Here is a 19,975-nt window from a genome sequence, read left to right on the forward strand (position 1 = left end):
CAACTGCGCAACACCTTCAACAAGCGAAAAGCCGGTCCTGTGGACCGGGCACCTGAGAGTTTCATCCACCACAGAAACGGTCTCATGTGGAGCAACCCTAGGGGGAGCACGGGGGATGCTGCGGCCATGAGACCAAGCAGCCTGCGACAAGTGCCCACAGAAACATGATGTCCGAGCGTGAAGCGGGCCAAACATGCCGGAAGACTGGAAATCCGGGCAGGAGCCAAACGGGCCTGCATCAGAACGGAATCCAGGCGCACCCCTAAGAAGACTGTGCATAGAGCTGGGGCAAGAACACTCTTCTCTGTGTTCAACCTCAGGCCGAGAGACTGAATGTGACGAAGGACAATGTCCCTGTGGTGAGTCACTAATTCCCTGGAGTTGGCCAAAAGGAGCCAATCGTCCAGGTAATTGAGTATACGGATGCCCTGGAGCCGCAACGGGGCCAGAGCAGCATCCATACACTTTGTAAACGTTCTCGGTGCTAGAGCGAGACCAAAGAGGAGGACCCTGTACTGGTATGCTTTTTCTCCAAAGGCGAACCTGAGGAACCTCCTGTGTCGCCGTATGACTTGAATATGAAAATAGGCATCCTTCAGGTCTACTGTAACGAACCAGTCCCCTGCCCGAATCTGAGATATGATAGCTTTTAGCGTCAACGTCTTGAATTTCCCTTTGTAAAGACAGAAATTCAGCCGGCTGAAGAAGCCTTGCTCGACTTCCTTCGGAGGAACCTCTTCTATAGTTCCCTTGAGGAGAAGGGACAAAATCTCCCGCTGTAGAACAGAAGCCTCTGAGGCGCTGTTGACTACAGTTGGACAGACCCCGTTGAAGCAAGGGGGCGGGCGACAGAACTGAAGTGTGTAGCCGAGCCCAACCGTGCGGAGGATCCAGGGCGATACCCCTGGCAGACGCCTCCACTCTGGAAAGAAGTGAGATAGAGGAGGTGGAGTGATGCAATGCGACGGACATACCTGAGTTAGGGTGATGCGCTGACTCCCGTGGGGTGGCGCGGTCCAGCGTGAAGGAAAGCACTTGACGTCCTGACACGTAGTGGGCTGCACCACTGCCTGTTTGACCAAGACCAAAGGGTCTGCCTGCTCCTGAGAGAAAACTAAAGTGTCTCCGATGCGAGCGGCTGCTATCAAACGCGTCGGGTGCGAGGGGAGAAAGCTGAATGCGTCTCCTTCCTCCCGCGCCAGACGGCTTGAACAAAGTTGAGGAGTAACTGCACTTCGAAACACGCGGGGTGGTGAAGGTGACAGGTTTAGAGAAGGAGAGCAAGTGAGAGGTGGGCAGAAACGCTTGCGCGGTCTGTCCCAACCTAGTAGATCGAGGGAGGCTCTCCTTTTTCTGACCTGCGGGTCAGGAACGATTCGAGGAGGCTGGGGTGAAGGGTTTGTTAGGCCGCTTCAGCTCCAGACGCTTATGGGGCCGCTGGCGGGGGAACGGGCGACCGCGGGCTCCCCAGACCGTAGCGGGCGGGGGATGAGCCGAATCACTTCTCCTAGTGGCAAAATCCGGCCTATGAGAAGAACGTTCTCTTGGTTGAGATGGGGAGGGGTTGGAGGATTCCCTAGCCCTCCTGGGCATAAATTGCCTGAGGGCAGCTGACTGGGATTTTGCGGCCCGAAATTTTTCAACCACAGTGTTGACCGCCTCCCCAAACAGACCAGATTGAGACACTGGGGCGTCTAAGAGGAAAATCTTCTCTTTATCACGGATTTCCGTGAGATTGAGCCATAGGTGGCGCTCTGCAGCAATCGCCCCAGCCATAGAACGGCCTATAACGTGATAGCGCCCAGATCCGTGGCCTTGCGAAGCTCCTTGACAGCTACCGGTGTGATCCCCGTTCCCTAATCCATTTCTTTTAAAACATCCGCCTGGTAGGCTTGGAGGATGGCCATAGTGTGTAGGGCCATGCCTGCCTGACCAGCTGCCATGTAGGACTTTCCTATAAGGGCGGAAGTAGTCCTGTACGGTTTAGAGGTAAGGAGGGGGCGAGATTTCCACGACGGAGCAGACGACGGGGAAAGGTGTGTAGCTAGCGTGTCCTCCACCTCTAGGATAGAGGAATAGCCCTGCTCCACAGAACCAACGAGGTTGGTATAGTCAGCGGCTGCCGCGTTCGTTAAGCGCGCGGAGAAAGGCTGCTTCCAGGATCTGGAGATCTCGTGATGCAGATCGGTGAAAAAGGGAACTTTCTCCGCTCAGGCCTAGAATTAGGGCCACTTAAGAGTCTTTCGTCGAGTTTAGATGATTGTGACTCGCGGGGCTCATCGATGGAAAGCTTATCAGTAGCGCGCGAAAGCACATCCATAAACTCCGTGTAGGCCGCAGTAGGCCGCGCCTCCTGGCCGCTAGGCGGGAGAGCGTCAGAAGCTAAAACAGGCCCGAAATCCTTGGAGTCGGACGCTTTAGTGTAAATTATATCTTTCAGCCCGAAAGAAACCGACTCGCGTGCTCTCGGGCTGGGGCATTAATAATCATGAGAAAACTCGACTGGCCTAACACCGCGTGCGTGCTCGGGAGAGGGAGGGAGAGAAAGGGCCTGGCCCGTCTGCTCGTACTCTATATCCTCGAGCTCTACATCCGAGCCCCAGGTCGCGAATTCCAACGAGGCCTCGGCAGCCTCGGGAGCGCTACGGGGGGGAACGAATGACAACGAATGTTGTCACAGAATTTACGTTTAGACGAGCCTAAAACAGCCTCGCGCGCATGCGAAAAACCCAAACACTTGACACACTTACTGTGCGGGTCGTCGTTCGTAATAAAGCGAATGCATGGCGGCGGGCAACGACGAAACTACATGGCACTTCACCACAAGGAGAACAGAGTTCCACTAATCACAGTCGCTGAAGTGCAGATGAAGAAAGCAGATGAAGAAGCTGGTGATAATCCGAATATACGGGCTCAGCCACACCGAAATCGAAAGAAATCTGAGAAGAAGATGGCGCGTGCGCAAATATAATATGATGACGCAGGAGCGTCAGGGCGGCGCCCGCGCCATCAGCCAATGAATTGGCGTGATTCTATAAGGGCTTCAGACAATCGGCACACCCGGAGGGCGTTCCAACTGCGTCTTAAGCTACGCAGCGTTGAGTTCTATGAAAGAGAACCAACTTTTATGACAAGTACTCGTTTCGGGTAAGTAGTCACTATTTCATTTACTATTTTTATTATTGTCTAGGTCTATATTATTCTGCAATTGATATTACATTGTATTATTATTATTATTATTATATTATATCACTTACGATTATCAATCTTTTATAATTATGCTGTTAAATTATTGTACTATTCACTAGTATTTTCATTGTCTATATTCTGTAATTGATATTTCATATTCTATTGATATTATCATAGTATTATACATAAACTATATGCTATTATCAATATACTATTATTATTATTAGTAGTAGTATCATTATTATCATTATTATTAAATTCAATATTAAATATTAGCCTACTATTTGCATTGCAATGTAGTTGTACCATGTCATATGTATTACCATAAAGGATACATCAGTTATCTTTGTTATTGTATATTTGGAGTATCTATCTGTAAATATCTATAATTTTAGGGCTATAAAAAATACAGAAAGCACCTGCTGGTGTGATTTGTATTTGGCGATTTGTTTCATTTTCTCAATGGCGGTCAATTCTAAGCACAAGAAAAGCTAAAATCGGGTTAAAGACAGAAAATGCTTTTATTTCATTTTATTTTACTGAGAAAACTTTATTTCATTTAACGTGAAAATTTAATTATATCTCAGTATGGGGGTCTTCACAATTCTCATCCAAGAATAAAAAGCCAAATAGCCTACATGAAAGCCTAAGCCTGAGCTTTGACAATTCCTTAATAAAAAATATTTTAAAAGTCTAACTATCGAAATTTTAAATATCTAGAGATGGAAGTTTTTGTACACCATGTACAAACTACTGAAATCGGTTGATAACGTTATTTATTTTTTTATCCAGAAAAAACTTGGCTCACCCCTTCACTTGCATTTGTTTACAGCGCAGTCCCCTAATATGGCGGACGTGTTGACGTATCGCAGCCACGTTCCAAAGCGACCAATAGGGCGTCTATTTAATTATTATGTCTATGCATAGATTCACAAGTTGTCGCCTTGGCTACGGCAGTTAATTGGAAGCTGCCATCATGGAACAGGGAAGCCCCTCCTCTTTAATGCATCAGCGTAAATGTAGGAAAAGGTCTAACGGAAATAAAATCACCATAAAATCGTCATGAATGCAATTTTCTAGTTGTTTTGGTTCATTCCAACGGTCAGACATGTATTTATCATTGAGTCCAGAGAAATTGTAAAAAATTTACAAAATTTCACATTCTTGTGAAATGTAATCCCTTGCTGTCTGGTTTTTAGATTTTGTTTGTGTGAACATCCAATACGCAGCACAAAAGTCTGGCACCATCCATGAATTCAGCGTTACCTAGCTACTTCCTATGACAAGACCCCTGTTCCAAGATGGCGGCAGTTTTGCTGCATGCTTAGAACCCCAAGGCGACTTCTAGTGTATATATCTATGATGTCTATGGACGACACAGCTGAGCATGATGGCAAATCATATTAGTAACCATGACAACAAAGGAGTAGCGGGAAAACTGAACAAAGGAAAACAGGAATTGATAAATGCAAACTAAAAGTCTATGAAAACGAAACTAAAGACACAGAATAATTGAATAACACAGAATAACAGAATAATTGTTATATATATTCCAATAAATCATATGTTTTAGTCTTATATTGTTCTTCCTTTACATCATTAATGTGTTAAAAATAGAAATATGCAAGAAAAAACAATGCTTCTCCCCAAAACACTGCTTGCATACAACTGACCTACTCACACTCAACCCTGCAAGACCATGCTGGTAAACAGCTTCACCAGCTCTGGTTTGTTTGAGAACAGCATGATTATGCTGGTCCACTAGTCAGACCAGTACTGTACCAGCCTGGACCAACATGTAACTCATGCTGGTTTGTGCTGTTCTTTTCAGCAGAGACATTGATAAACAGGAAAATAACAGTTCAATGATGCAAACAGAATTCAATTCTGCTGTAATGCAGCTCTAAAAAGACAATAGTAAGCAGTCATTACTCAACTGGAATCAGTTCAGTGTTGATTCAGTTAGATTCAAAAACTGTGTTAAAGTTTATCAATTGTGGAATGAGTTCAATTAAAGCTCCAGTAGGTCACTTTTGTAAACAAATATTTGTTAAAACTGTCATTATGTCCTGACAGTAGAATATGAGACAGGTAATCTGTGGAAAAAATCAAGCTCCTCTGGCTCCTCCCTGTGGTCCTATTGCCATTTGCAGAAATACACCGCTCCCGGTCAGAAACAACCAATCAGAGCCAGGAGGAATGTCTTAGCAGTGTCAATCACGCTCGTGTACGCGCTGATCACCCCCCTCTTGCACAGCGCGAGCGCGTACCGTGTTCTTGACTCTCCTGTTCGAACTCGTTCATCCAAATGAACAAATCTTTTTTCGAGTCATTTCGTTCATTCAACGAACGAAATGACTCGAAAAAAGATTTGTTCATTTTGAACGAGTCTTTTTCGGAGTCATTTCGTTCATTCAACGAACGAAATGACTCGAAAAAAGATTTGTTCATTTTGATGAACGGCGAGCATTTGTGCTTATAAAACTTAAAGTTTTGTATTTATTTTTGAAATGACCGATCGTTTCGCTAGATAAGACCCTTATTCATCGTCTGGGATCGTTTAAAGCCCTTTGAAGCTGCACTGAAACTGTCATTTGGTCCTTGAAACGTTTGTGTCCTATTGAAGTCCATTATATGGAGAAAAAGCCTGGAATGTTTTCATCAAAAACCTTCATTTCTTTTCGACTGAAGAAAGAAAGACATGGACATCTTGGATGACATGAGGGTGAGTAAATTATCAGCAAAAGTTTTTTTAAAAGTGAACTAATCCTTTAACGTTATCTTACTAGCTATTTATAATTTATAGAAAGAGTGAAACGTTATAAAGTTACATGTATTGCAAAATACATAATGATTTGAGGACCAAGTTTGTAGTCAAAGTATGGACAGGCCATAGTCAATGTAAATCATATTGTTGATGTTTCGTCCCTATTAGTGAATGTTCCATAACTGTTTCTAATCCGCCGTCATCGGTGGTCCTGCTTACTAGCCTGCGCGTTCACGGCAGGCTCCGCTGTGGGGGAGGAGCTGTGGAGGGAGGGCTGTAGCGCAGCAGAGAGCAAGGGGGTTGGACCTGTAAGTTGTGCTTGTTCAAATTTTCAGGCTAAGTCAACATTTTCTCAAAACTCCCTACTGCAACTTTAATTTATAAAGAAGCACTGGAGAAAACAGTGATGTTATCATCCAAGTTCATCCATGATGGATGATCCATCCAATAGTGTCAGTGCATAATATTACAGATTATTAAGAAGTACAGTAGTGGGCACAATGATTGTGTAAGATGGTTGTGTCACCTGAGTTTCAGCTGTTTGATTCAGAATGGATAATAGTTAGTTGGCATGGCATCTCTATTCCTCAGAAACTTCAACACCCACAGTGTACGAGACTGGACTACCTTTAGCAGTCACTTCGCCAGCTCGCCTGATGGCCATCTCTCTCTTGCCCTGTTATCACGAGAAAGCACTGTTGCGCTGACGGCAAACTGTCTAGGCTTTAAACGACCAGCTCAGTGAAGAACCTGTGGGGTTTGTGTGTGTCTCACAGCAGCTGTCACACTGGGTTCAAACTTAAAGCCATCTAGACAAGTGCACAGCTGCACTCAAATCCAAAAAGGAAGTGGGAGTAATTTGTTGTTGGGTGTGATGTTTTGCAAAATGTCAACAATAATGTTTCAAGCAGCCTCTGAAGAGTAAATTAACCCCTGGAGGTCTTCGGTGTTTATTTCAATGTCTGAACAAACCTTATAGCCTGCCCATTGGTCGCTGGGTGATGTAGAGCTGAACTGATGTGTTTCACATGTTGTTGAACGTTTGTCAATGGAGCGGTGCCAGACTCTATGGCTGCGTTCCAGTCCAAAATTGACATGCCCTTCACTCGTTAACTTCCCTCCGTCTCGTTCACTCGGATGTGCGTTATTGCGTACGTTGCACGAGTGCCAACTACTGGCGGAAACTGCAGTGGGCTGAACTGGAACGTCCTAAGCCCTTGATCACTTGGAATCAGCTATGGAGTTGATTTATTATTTTAATTTTTTTCCCTTTAAGAACTTGTTTAATGCAGCATCCAAATGTATAAAGGTGTGTTTGGGTTGTTTTAAATTAAAAAAATATATAATTAATATATCATTAAGTTATTTGTGGTGGTGGTGGTGATTAGATGAGATCTGCGGTGATGTCACAATCGTGTTGCATTGTGGTATGGAACTGCCTGAAGTGTACATATGAAGTTGACTCGCTCCCTCAGTCAAAATCGAGGGAACGAGGGTCTGTCCACATAAACTTCCCTCGTCCACTTCACGAAGTGGAACGCACTTCAAAATGGCATCAGGGATTCCCCCGAGGGAAAGTGCTTAGGGAAGTTCGCAAGTGCGTGTCTAAAAGTGGACTGGCACCCAACCTATGTACAAATGAAATGAAATGTACGAGAGTCTGGTGGGACCAGGCTACATATGGCCCTGACATGGCCCAGCAAAATGAACGTTTATATGCTCCTATGGTTTGCTTGGCCAATTTCATGGGTGGATGTAAATGTAATGCATACAGGGGGTCCAGAGCTAATGGCCCCCACGATTTCTACAGAGGGGACCCTAACCGACACAACAGCTGTAGTTAAAGAAAATGAAGTGCTTTTCGTTACTACTTTGAATTTTTTTTTTAATAACAGCCATAAATTCTAAAATTAATAAAAAAATTCTTAACATATACACCCATTTATATATAGAACCTAGACCCTACACTGTCAGAAAAAATGTTAAAAATTTGTACCTTCAGGGGTACAATGGCTTGTCACTGGGGCAGTACCCTCAAGGGTACACCCGTTGTACCCTTTCACATGGGTACATATCAGTACCCTTGCAGTATGTACCTTTCAAAGACAAATATGTACCTCTGGTGACTAAATTGTACCATATAAGGTGCAATTTTGTCCTTTTAAGGGTACTGCCCCAGTGACAAGTGTTTTGTACCTTATGATGGCAAATTTGTACTCCATACAACACATTAAAAAGGCCAGAATGCTCTTTATCATTTATTAAACATTCAAAATTATGACACTCACATTTTTCACAGGATGAATATTTTAAGCACTATCACAATGTGTCATAACTATGCATATATTGAGCAATCTTACTTCAACTTTTTATACTAAAATTGTAAACAGTTAGAATATTAAGCTTAATTATATTAAGCTTTTTTCAAAATCAGTACAATACATTTACCGTTTTTATCATGCAATAAAACATGTTAACACCAAGAATCAGAGAAATATCATTTTTTTTTTCAAATCAGTACTAGATCTCATTTTAAGATTTGTTCTATACTTTCAAAACAGTTTTGAACATCAAAATGACAAAGCCATCTTTCTAGCAGTAAACATTTCATAATCAAAATCAGCAAAACATTTCACCAAACAGAGTCCTAAACATTTAATTTAAACTTTTTAAACATTCTTGAGGATCACAAACATTTTATCATCAGCAGAGTATGTGTCAAGGGCCTGAAAGTTCATCTCTTGCCCTGGTTTCACAATACTCCATTCAAAGTCAACTTTGGATTAAAAGTTGGAAGGGGCTTGCCACCCACCTCAGTAATCTTTGCTATGGCATGCTGTAGGAAGGTCGAAGTATTCTTCATGTAGAATATAAGGATAAGCCAAGTTGAAAACATAGTAAGCACTGAAGGCAGCAATTATCCCTTCTTCAACTCCTATTCCCCTGCATAGCTCCACACCATCCATTTTGACAAGGACTTGAAGCCTCTTGGAGAAAGCCATTTTCCAGTCAGTTTCTACCAATTGTATGGTTGGGTATGGAGTATCAGCATCAAACTGTGAGAAGAAAAGAGAATGGGGTCAAGGGGTCATATGATGGTTCTAAAAAGAACATTATTTTGTGTATTTGGTTTAATGCAATGCGTTTACGCGGTTTTAGGTTAAAAAAAAGTCATTATTTTACACATACTGTACATTATTGTTGCTCCTCTATGCCCCTCCTTTCTGAAACACGGTGTGCTTTGATTGGCCAGCGATCCAGTGCATTGTGATTGGCCCGAATAGTAGACTAAAACTAAAACAATTCAGATGTCTAAAATATGACTAAAACTAAATGGCATTTTATTCAAAAGACTATGACTGATCTAAATAAAATTTTGCTGTCAAAATTAACAATGGTATTGGCAATGGAGGGACAGAAACCTCTCAGAATTCAGATTTAATTTAAAATATCTTCAATTGTGTTTTCGAAGATGAACAATAGTCTTACGGTTTAGAATAATGCGAGTAATTGATGACATTTTTTGTGAACTAGGCCTTTAACGTGACAGGAGATTAATAATCCACACCTAAATCTTTTCTTTTTTCCTGTTGTAATTATTTTACCTATAGCTTGTAATTACATTATTTGTTCTTATTTGATAACCGTTTACTTTAATAAGTTTGAGAATGTTTTACTCTACATTACACTAGCATTTTTTTATAATTTATTTATATTGTGATATATATCATTATCATTATCGTGAAATAAAATTACTCATATTGTGATATGAAAATTTTGTCATATCGCCCAGCGCTAGATCACAGTTTCTCAAGGATATACTGTATGGAAACTAAGCACACATTTTCAACAAATGCATTTGTTGAGCACCTATACTTGTAATTAACAAAACTATCAGTCTTTAAAGTTTGAAAATAGATTATCACAAAACCGCTATGTTTTATGTCCATACCTGGTAGATCTTCTGCAAGCATCTCTTTTCTTGCTTCTTTGTAGATTTTGGCTAATGGATCATTTCTTTGAACAAGCTCAAGCACCTTTGGCACAATACTGGTAAAGCCATTCTTGAAGCACTGGCTTAAGCTGACAGTTGATGAATGCATTCAGTCAACTTTATCACACATCTGAAAATAGACAGAAAGAAAAAGTTAATCATTTACATGAATGCACATATATTTGTTCATCTGACGGTTTAGAAAATTACAACGTTTTTACAAAAGAATTATAATTGTAAATGATAATTTTAACATACTTTTTGCTTACATCAACATTTATTTTAAGCTGAGAACTGATATAAAATTGGTGTTATCACTGACCCCTGAGGGTGTTTTTTTAAGAAAGGGTATTTCTTAAGTATATCCTCCACATTCATCCCATCTCTTATCTTCCTTCTTCGCCATGCAAAAGTTCGCTGCATTCGGTCTTTGACCACCAAGGTGTCTGGTCGCATCTTGCTGTACTGGATATGCAGGACATACCAGGATACCTGAAAGATTCAATTAAAACCAATTGTTCCCTTGGAAACTCCTATTATAAAAAATAATTATATTTTATTTTTATTACTTTTAAGTAAAATATAAGATATCAGCATCAGGCACAAAAGAAAAAATCTATATCAGTCGACCACTAAACATACGACAAATATAATACAAAATAGTCAATGTTATACTTGCATTTCTGTAGATGAAGTCTGTTGGTGGGATTCTGCTGGCACTGGCTCCATTGTTAGAACCTCCATCTCATGTACACATTTGTTGGACTTGGACTGTTTTTTAAAGGAGCCTTGAAATAAATATGAGATCATGTTCTCTGTGAGGCCACACTCTGTTGTTTCCCCATCCACCTAATTTTCTGAAAAAAAGAAAGAATGATCAATGTGAGCTTGAGGTTTTAACAGCAACAATAAAATCAATGTCTTTTTAAAAATAACTTTCAAACTTACAATGGAAATACATCAGTATACAATATTACTTTAATTTAGAAAAATACACTATAATAACTCTGTACATGTACACTCTCAGAAAAGGTACAAAAGGTACAAAAATGTACAAAAGGTACAAGAGGTACAAAAGCTAAAGGTACCAATATGTAAGTTACACTTGAAGTAATAGGCCTAATATGTACAGGGAGTAACGGTTAACGTACCTTTTTCTGAGTCTATATTTAGAAGCAAACTTATTTAAATTAGCTCAAACACTAGAAACTTTTTCACGAGTTTACCAGTTTTGATAAATGGTAAACAAACGCCGCAATCTCCGAGCCTCTCAGTTGACTGCTGCTAACATAGTTCGCTCGTGATGACTGACAGGACTAAATGATTACTCTCATGGACTAACGTTTAGAAGGTTATTTAATAGGGCTTGGGCGCCGCGTTGCATTTTGGGACGTGGCGGCCATTTTGAAGGCCTTGGGAATGTAAACATACAGCAAATCGAACGAGAAGAAGCAGAGTTGGGAGAAAAAAAAGAAAGAAAAAAGATGCTAAAATCCCTAAAAGGACGTGGAATTTACCGGGATACGTTACATAGGGAAGCCAGGGACCGGTATTTGGACAAAATTGGCACTATTAATGGTTTCGATCCATACGAAATTTGCAACAAAGAGTGGAGCACAGACGACGACTTGCTGCCGCAGTTTTCCATAAACGACATCTTCGGCTACCTTGTTTGTGGTGTTAGCGCATACACTACAGAACAGTTCCGAAGCTAAAAGTTGTTGGAGTCTCATGTGCATTTCGCAAACGGATGGGTTCAGGAGCTGGAGATCATAAAACCGGCAAACAATGGGAACACAATAATCCGGACAAAGGTAAGCTACGTTCCACTTAGCTGCTACTTTGGTTGTTAGCACTAACAGTTACTATTCACACATGTACTTTTAACTAATTTATGTGTTTCAAAATAGTAGTTAGTAGCTGTCAACCCTCCCGTTTTAATACTTTCATAACATTAACGTTAGCCCTTCCATCGGACCTGTCAGTCTCTGTACTGTTGTCCTGTTGCTACCCCCTTGCCCTTCCAGCGAAACAGATGTTTTCAAAGCATTGTTTTGCTTACTTGAAGGCAACCGTGATGCTGGCCTTTTTAAGATAACAGCGTGGTTGTTGTGAGAGCACGATTTCACACCAATCTGTAAGCAAAGTCACGTTAGACCTAGCTTCACAACTCGCTTGGTTAATGCAGCAGTTTTGTAGTATAGATTTTTTTCTGTCAGCAGAGGGATAGCAACAGAAAGATGAATGTTGAAATTTTCACAAATTTTTAGGTGAGTTACCCGGGAAATTTCCCTTATTTTCAATGTAGACTTAAGCTATATAAATTAATATTCAGATGTTATACTTTACTGTCGTATATATAAATGTAATTTATATGTCATGTCATGCTGTTTTTTTTTTTCAGTTTTAAGACAAATAGACAAATGTGTAATGTATGTATATTTATGTCTCCTCAGGTCTTGCACTCTCAACGCATCAATGAGACTCGTCTGAAGCCATGAGTCATCATTGCCATCGATGGCCAGGTTTACTGTGCACACTGTACATGCATGGCTGGCATTGTAGAGTCATGTACACATGTTGGGGCTCTACTATTTAAGATCGAGGCTGCAGTCCGCATCTGCGGAAAAAAGACAGTGACAGAAGTCCACGGAGAGGTCGCCCACAAGATGGACTTTACTTCTGCTAAAGCTCAGAGGATTGCTCTGGACAGAGTCATCAATGACAACAGTCCCATGCCTGGCCTACGGACGCGAGACAGCAGACACAGGCCCCAAGCCACATTGGACGACTGGTCGTCACTGCTCCCTGTTCTCCATAAACATAGGGCAGTTTGTATGTCGACAATGGACACCTACTATCACGACTATGCTGACCCTGTCCAGCCAGCTGTGATGCCAAAACCCCTGCAAGACCATCTGCATGACCCACAGTTTGATCATGCTCCACTATCTGTCCTTCTCCAGCAATGTGAGGCAGTGAAAGATATTGCAGCTGTTACAAAGGAACAAGCCGACATCCTCAGCACACACACAAAGAAGCAGCATAAGTCATCTGCCTGGTATGGAGTACGGGCAGGGAGAGTAACCGCCTCAGCTATGCATGCAGTTGTTGTTTTCAACATTGAGAAGCCGGCTGTGTCCACGGTGAGAAAAGTGTGCTACCCAACAGCACTGTTAACTACACAAGAAACAAAATGGGGAATTGAGCATGAGGAGACTGCAAGGAGTGCTTATCAGGCCAAACAAGCACCACACCACACTGACCTGAAAATTGAGCTGTCTGGATTCTGCATCAACCCTGGGTTTCCACAAGTAGGCGCTTCACCCGATGGATTACTTCACTGTATCTGCTGTGGGAAAGGCTGCCTGGAAATAAAGTGTCCAGCAAAGCACAAGAATACCACTGTCCAGACAGGCTTGTGATGGTGACGGGGACTTCTGTCTCCAACTTGTGGACAACACATTTCAACTTAAACGAGGCCACAGATACTACACACAGCTGCAGACACAGATCTTTGTGACTGAGTCCAAATACTGTGACTTTGTGGTGTGGACACAGAAAGATCTCGTTGTTGTCCGAGTCATGCCAGATGTCAGGTTCTGTAATTCATGTCTGCAGAAGGCACAGGAATTTTTCCTGAAGGTTTCCCTCCCGGAGCTCATTTGCCGCCACTACACACAAGATGACTCCACACTGCAGCCCTCATGAGTTTTGGCTGTAAAATCTCGTAACAATGTAACAGTCCCACAAGTAAGAGGGCAAAAGAGAGCGAGGAAGAGGACGACAGAAAACAAAGAGAAAATGTGGTGCGTGTGCCAAGGGCCTGAGGAACTGGATGACATGGTTGCGTGTGACAACAAGAACTGTGCGACACAGTGGTTCCACCTTTCCTGCGTTGGACTTGATGCAACCACTGCAGCAGGTGACTCCTGGTTTTGTGATGCATGTCGGTAGTCACACAGCTGTCTAAACATATATTGTATATTATATATACATATATTATATATTGTATAGATACCTATTTAATTATAGTATGGAAAGAAATTATAAGAAACGTATATTTACTGTATTATTATATTATTAGTCTATTATCCGTTATTGAATTTTGTTATAGTTTACTATATTTATAATTTGCACTACCTCCATTTTCTGTGTCCATTGTTATTTTATAGATACCTATTTATTTATAGTATTGAAATAATTGATAACAAATGTGTAATTATTATTATTACATAAGAAATTGCCCAATCCGGATGCGAGTTGTACATTTCATTTGCTGGTTTTCCTGGTAACACAATCAAAATTATCATCCCATAGCAGAAGTGTTTAAAATATATAGAACCATAATGTTGTGTTATGTTTGTGTGCGCGCACATTCATGTGTATATATGTGGTGTCGCGGTAGAAAGAAAGAAACAATGTATAAAAAGAAAATCGTACATCATCTTTAACTTACCAGAATGAAAATGCAGGGAACACACTCTCATGGACATCGGGATACTGTGGAAGGTTATGTTTGGTCGTCTTACAGCCGCGATCCAAGCGAGCCGAAGACTCTTAGATATCTTGGATACTTGGTCTCCGTGTTTGTGCTTCCAAGCAGGAAAGCAGTGGAAAGTTAATCCAATTTCGATCTTTTTCCCATGGCGATTATGTGTTGCGCTGTTACACCCCACAATACAGCAACGGTTTTCCATGGTTGAAATAGTAACGCCAAATGTAGTAACACGACTGAGAGGGAGTACGTACGAGTAGCAGTAAAGGAGGCCATCAAAATGGTGTAACGTTACTAAATAAAAATAACTATATGTAACGTTACTAAATAAAACGGATATAAATCAACTCACACGGATGATATTCGTAAATTGTTTAATTCCAGACTGACTAGGAGAACCGTTAAAAGAGAAACAGACCACGCGATCGCTTGCGTCCGGAATGATCACGGGTAACGCTAGGTTAGAGTTGTAAGATAATTCTGGTAAAACTGGTAATACTTAAAACTAAACATACCTCAGAATTTTTGTGCTTCGTCTTCGGTGATATTTCTTCCGGCTTCTTTCATTTTCTGAAGAAGATCCTGCGTCGACAGCGTCAGGATTGAGACACCCATCTTGGAATAACTGTCGTTTTTTGTGCACGGTCCCTTCGTACTTCTTCTTCGCGCGCATAGTCGTGCACTGCGCGGGCTACAATCCCATTGGCTGGACAAATGCGTGTACTTGTACTTTAAGCTATGACTTTGAGGCAAAGTGAAAGTACCCCATATAATTTTAAATTAATGTTGAATAGTTTTCGTCTACATTGCTTTTAAAAATTGCTTTTGCTAAAAAAAGATTAGTACATGTGTATTTATTTTAACTCTAATGCTTTCTGTACACATAAAGACTTCGAAAAGATTTAGAAAAGACTTTATAAGATTATCAGCTCACATCTAAAGACTCACAGTTCACAGTTTTTAGTCTCAGACTAAAGACTTGGGATAATATCAAACATGTTTGATATGAAAGACTAGAGAAAGACTGGCATAAATCGGGTTGCCGACTGCAGATTATCACCTCACATTTAACGATCGAGACGACGGGAGCGCGCCGAGACTCCAGTAAGATTCCTAAAGACTGCCGAACTTTAGTCTGGGACTGTGAAAATTCTTTGGTGTACGCCCGGCATAAGTTAAAACGTATCATCTTGATGCTCTTCATAATCAATAAAAGGTCATGTGCTTGCACTGTTCAGAACCAGTGACAGCCAATAAGGACTATAAAATATATTTGGTTATTTTGCACATCTCTTCTAAATAACCAACAACTCATGAATATCTTGCTCTATGTTTAATCTATTTTGGGTGTCTATTTTAAAATCTATTTTACACCAGCGTTAGCGCCAGACGACTCTGCCCACTCGTTACGCTATCCACATCTCCCGAATACTGATCACCTGCACCTGTCATCATCACCTGCCGGCAATCTACCATCTCGTCACCTTCTCCTTATAAACACTTCCAGTTCCCTCACTTAGTTGTCTAGTCTCGCCGACACGCCATCGACTTCCTGACTTGCTCAACAGAGATTTCGCAACCTTACCTGCTGAAAAATCCAGCTAAAACCAGCCTAAGGTTGGCTGGTCTTAGCTGGTTTAAGATGGAAGTAGCTGGTTTTAGTTGGTCTCCCAGCCTGGCTTAGCTGGTCTCCCAGCCTGACTTGGCTGGTCAAGCTGGCCTCCCAGCCTGGTCAAGTTGGTGGTCAGCTGGTCTCCCAGCCTGGCTTAGCTGGGGTTCAGCTGATTTTAGCTAGTCTCCTACCCTGGCTTCCCAGCTAACACACAACGTAACAGTTACGTAACGGATTCGTACTTTTTGGTCACGTCATGACTTTACCAATTGACAACGTAACTACAACGTTACTACTCGTAATTTCATTACCATCATATTACCAACCCACAACGTCGTCAGTACGGCCTTCTATGGTTATAAGATAACCAACAACGTTCCAGATACGTACTCTATTCGTAATAACTTGGTAATTTAATGACTTACTGGCAACGAAACAGCAACGTCACAGGCCCGTAATTTCATTACCATCTTATCAGACTGCATTTCTATGAAAATTCTTATTTGTTTCTATTGTTTGTTTAGTATTCTGTACGTTTGAAAGACAATAGCAAGCTTAAATGTTCAAAAACCGTTAATTACTGTATTATTCCCATCAAACATGAGACACCAGACCTGCAGATCATTGCATCAGTCCAGGACGTGTATTTTTTGTTTTTGTACATCTGTGGACGTGCAAGACATAGCCTAGCTACAGAAAAACGACAGTTAATGTTGTGATCAAATAAGAAATGACTTTTTTTTGTAATAAAAAACTAAACTCCCCAGAATGTTACATGGATTTTTTGTGACAGCATTAAGGGAACCTATACTTAATAAGTAAGTATTGATAAGATGAAAGTGAAATTAAAAACAAAAAACAAACAAAAAAAAAAAACATTGAGGAGCAACACGCTAGACAGATGTTGCGTTAAGTATGTTTTTTGTTTTTTTTCAGCAGCAACTAATAAATAGCCTATATTAAAATAGAACTCCATGCTTCACTTTTTTGTTCAGAAGAGCAGGAACAGAAAAATCTTAAAGGGTCAAAGAAAAAAACTATTTAAGCACCAGTTAGTTCTTCTCAGCTCAATTTTTTAAACCTATGTGAAAATATATTCATGAAAATATATTAATGATAATATATAGGTTTTAATCAAGTAAGTTTTTGCAATATGGCTACTTTTATTTCTACACTGATTACCATTTCTAAATCATCTTTATATGTTTTTTCTATTATATAATAAATACTGTTTTCATATTTACAACTTGTAAAAGCACTTTCAGGACATCTTTATTTATATATATATATATATATATATATATATATATATATATATATATATATATATATATATATATACTTACCTAAAGTATTATTAGGAACACCATACTAATACTGCGTTTGACCCCCTTTCGCCTTCGGAACTGCCTTAATTCTACGTGGCATTGATTCAACAAGGTGCTGAAAGCATTCTTTAGAAATGTTGGCCCATATTGATAGGATAGCATCTTGCAGTTGATGGAGATTTGTGGGATGCACATTCAGGGCACGAAGCTCCCGTTCCACCACATCCCAAAGATGCTCCATTGGGTTGAGATCTGGTGACTGTGGGGGTCATTTTAGTACAGTGAACTCATTGTCATGTTCAAGAAACCAATTTGAAATGATTCGAGCTTTGTGACATGGTGCATTATCCTGCTGGAAGTAGCCATCAGAGGATGGGTACATGGTGGCCATAAAGGGATGGACATGGTCAGAAACAATGCTCAGGTAGGCCGTGGCATTTAAACAATGCCCAATTGGCACTAAGGGGCCTAAAGTGTGCCAAGAAAACATCCCCCACACCATTACACCACCACCACCAGCCTGCACAGTGGTAACAAGGCATGATGGATCCATGTTCTCATTCTGTTTACGCCAAATTCTGACTCTACCATCTGAGTTTCTCAACAGAAATCGAGACTCATCAGACCAGGCAACATTTTTCCAGTCTTTAACTGTCCAATTTTGGTGAGCTCTTGCAAATTGTAGCCTCTGTTTCCTATTTGTAGTGGAGATGAGTGGTACCCGGTGGGGTCTTTTGCTGTTGTAGCCCATCCGCCTCAATGTTGTGCGTGTTGTGGTTTCACAAATGCTGCATACCTCAGTTGTACCGAGTGGTTATTTCAGTAAAAGTTGCTCTTCTATCAGCTTGAATCAGTCGGCCCATTCTCCTCTGACCTCCTCTGAAAGCACTTACTGGCTATAGATAGGCCTACAAATAAAATCAAAAGCAAAGTGATGGTATAAAAAATATTGCAAGCACGTTTTCAAATAAAATAAAGAGGTTGTGTTAAATTCTTAAGGCAATGAGTTTTTAATTGATGATTTAATATTAATGATATGTTAAATTATGTTATATTTTTTAATTCTAGATGTTTATTTATATGCTGCGCGTGCCGTTGAAGTGTTTTAATGCGCCTCAGATGGCAACGAGGAAACGTCATCAACTGACAAACAGCAACACTAGCGTCTCTCGCTGTTGTTTGCAAAACTTTACTTGAACTAGATTTACAACCCTTTTAAATGTAAAACCACTGTACACACCCAAATCAAGACTACATAAATGTATAACAATACAGGTACATCCTATATAATACATAATTTTTTGTAAATAAAACCATGTATTAAGATAAAGACATACAAAAGTAGCTTCTTATAGCTTCTTATTGCATAATAAAAGTGGTGCATGGATGTAGAAGATTAATAAAAAAAGATAAAAAACTACAGTGAAAAAACCTTTAGCATTAGAAACACTGTCTGTTTAAATATCAGAATCAGACTCAGAATTATTTTATTGAGCCCCGAGGGGAAATTCTTTGTTACAAGTGGAAAGGTCAGTCTCGAAACCTCACGAAAAATGCATGCCATGGTTCGGACAAAGTTGCTTTTATTTTCATTCAAATTTGAGGGGACCGTTCCTCTCGTCATAAACAACACATTTCAGTTTGTGTCATTTTTGTGCTCAGGCCCTTATAATGACAACTGGTAAGGTTGACAAGACCTACAATCGGAGCAATACATGATTTTTCTGGCTGGATCATATACCATCCATTCTTGAAATTACTTCCACTTTTCGATGAAAAGTCTTTTGCTTTTCTTTGTCTCTTCTTACTTCTTGGTTTCATTGTCAGGTTTTCTCGTGTGTTGTCTGCTCACCGGGTTTTGTTAAACCTTTTAGGTATGGGTATATCGTTAAGGATTTATCGGTTCCTTTTGTTTTGTTTTTCTTAAGAATTAAGAACATAATTAACATTGCTTTATATTTTGAAATGTAAAATATCTATAGCAAAAGAAAAAGCAATGCTTTAACAAAACAAATAAAATATATATTTGTTATGCAGCAGTGTGTAGGCTTTTTTGTTTTATATCCATAATAGGACACTGTAAGCAAAGACAAGTACAAACACATGGTCAAAAAAAGAATACAATTAAACAAAGACACAAAATATATACACAGTGCTTTGACTAATAGTGGTTACACCACTATTTAAGTAGTGAGTAATAATATTTAACTACATGTACTTACTATAGGGTTAGGGTAGGATTAGGTTTTGGTTGAGGGTCAGTTACATGTAATTAAGCATAATTTACTCTTTTTACCACTGTAAGTACATGTAACATATGTAACAAGGACACTGTCAAATAAAGTGTTACCCTACTTTCTTGTGGCTAAGTAGAGGAAGAACTGAAGGGCCTGGCTGCTCAAATGAAAATTATTTTATAATTTCCTCAAACCCATGTCGTCTTAGACCTGTATGCATTTGTTTCTTCTCAAAATAATATATTTTGAAAAATGTCCCATTTTGTCCAAACAGTGAGAGACACTGGCTTCGATTGTATATACAAAAGCTGCTGAAACATTCTTCAAAACATCTTCTGTGTTCCAGGGAA

This window comes from Siphateles boraxobius, unplaced genomic scaffold, assembly GCF_051911475.1.
Source record: "Siphateles boraxobius isolate OS27281-9 unplaced genomic scaffold, OSU_SipBor_1 17, whole genome shotgun sequence".
In the NCBI taxonomy this organism is placed as follows: domain Eukaryota; kingdom Metazoa; phylum Chordata; class Actinopteri; order Cypriniformes; family Leuciscidae; genus Siphateles; species Siphateles boraxobius.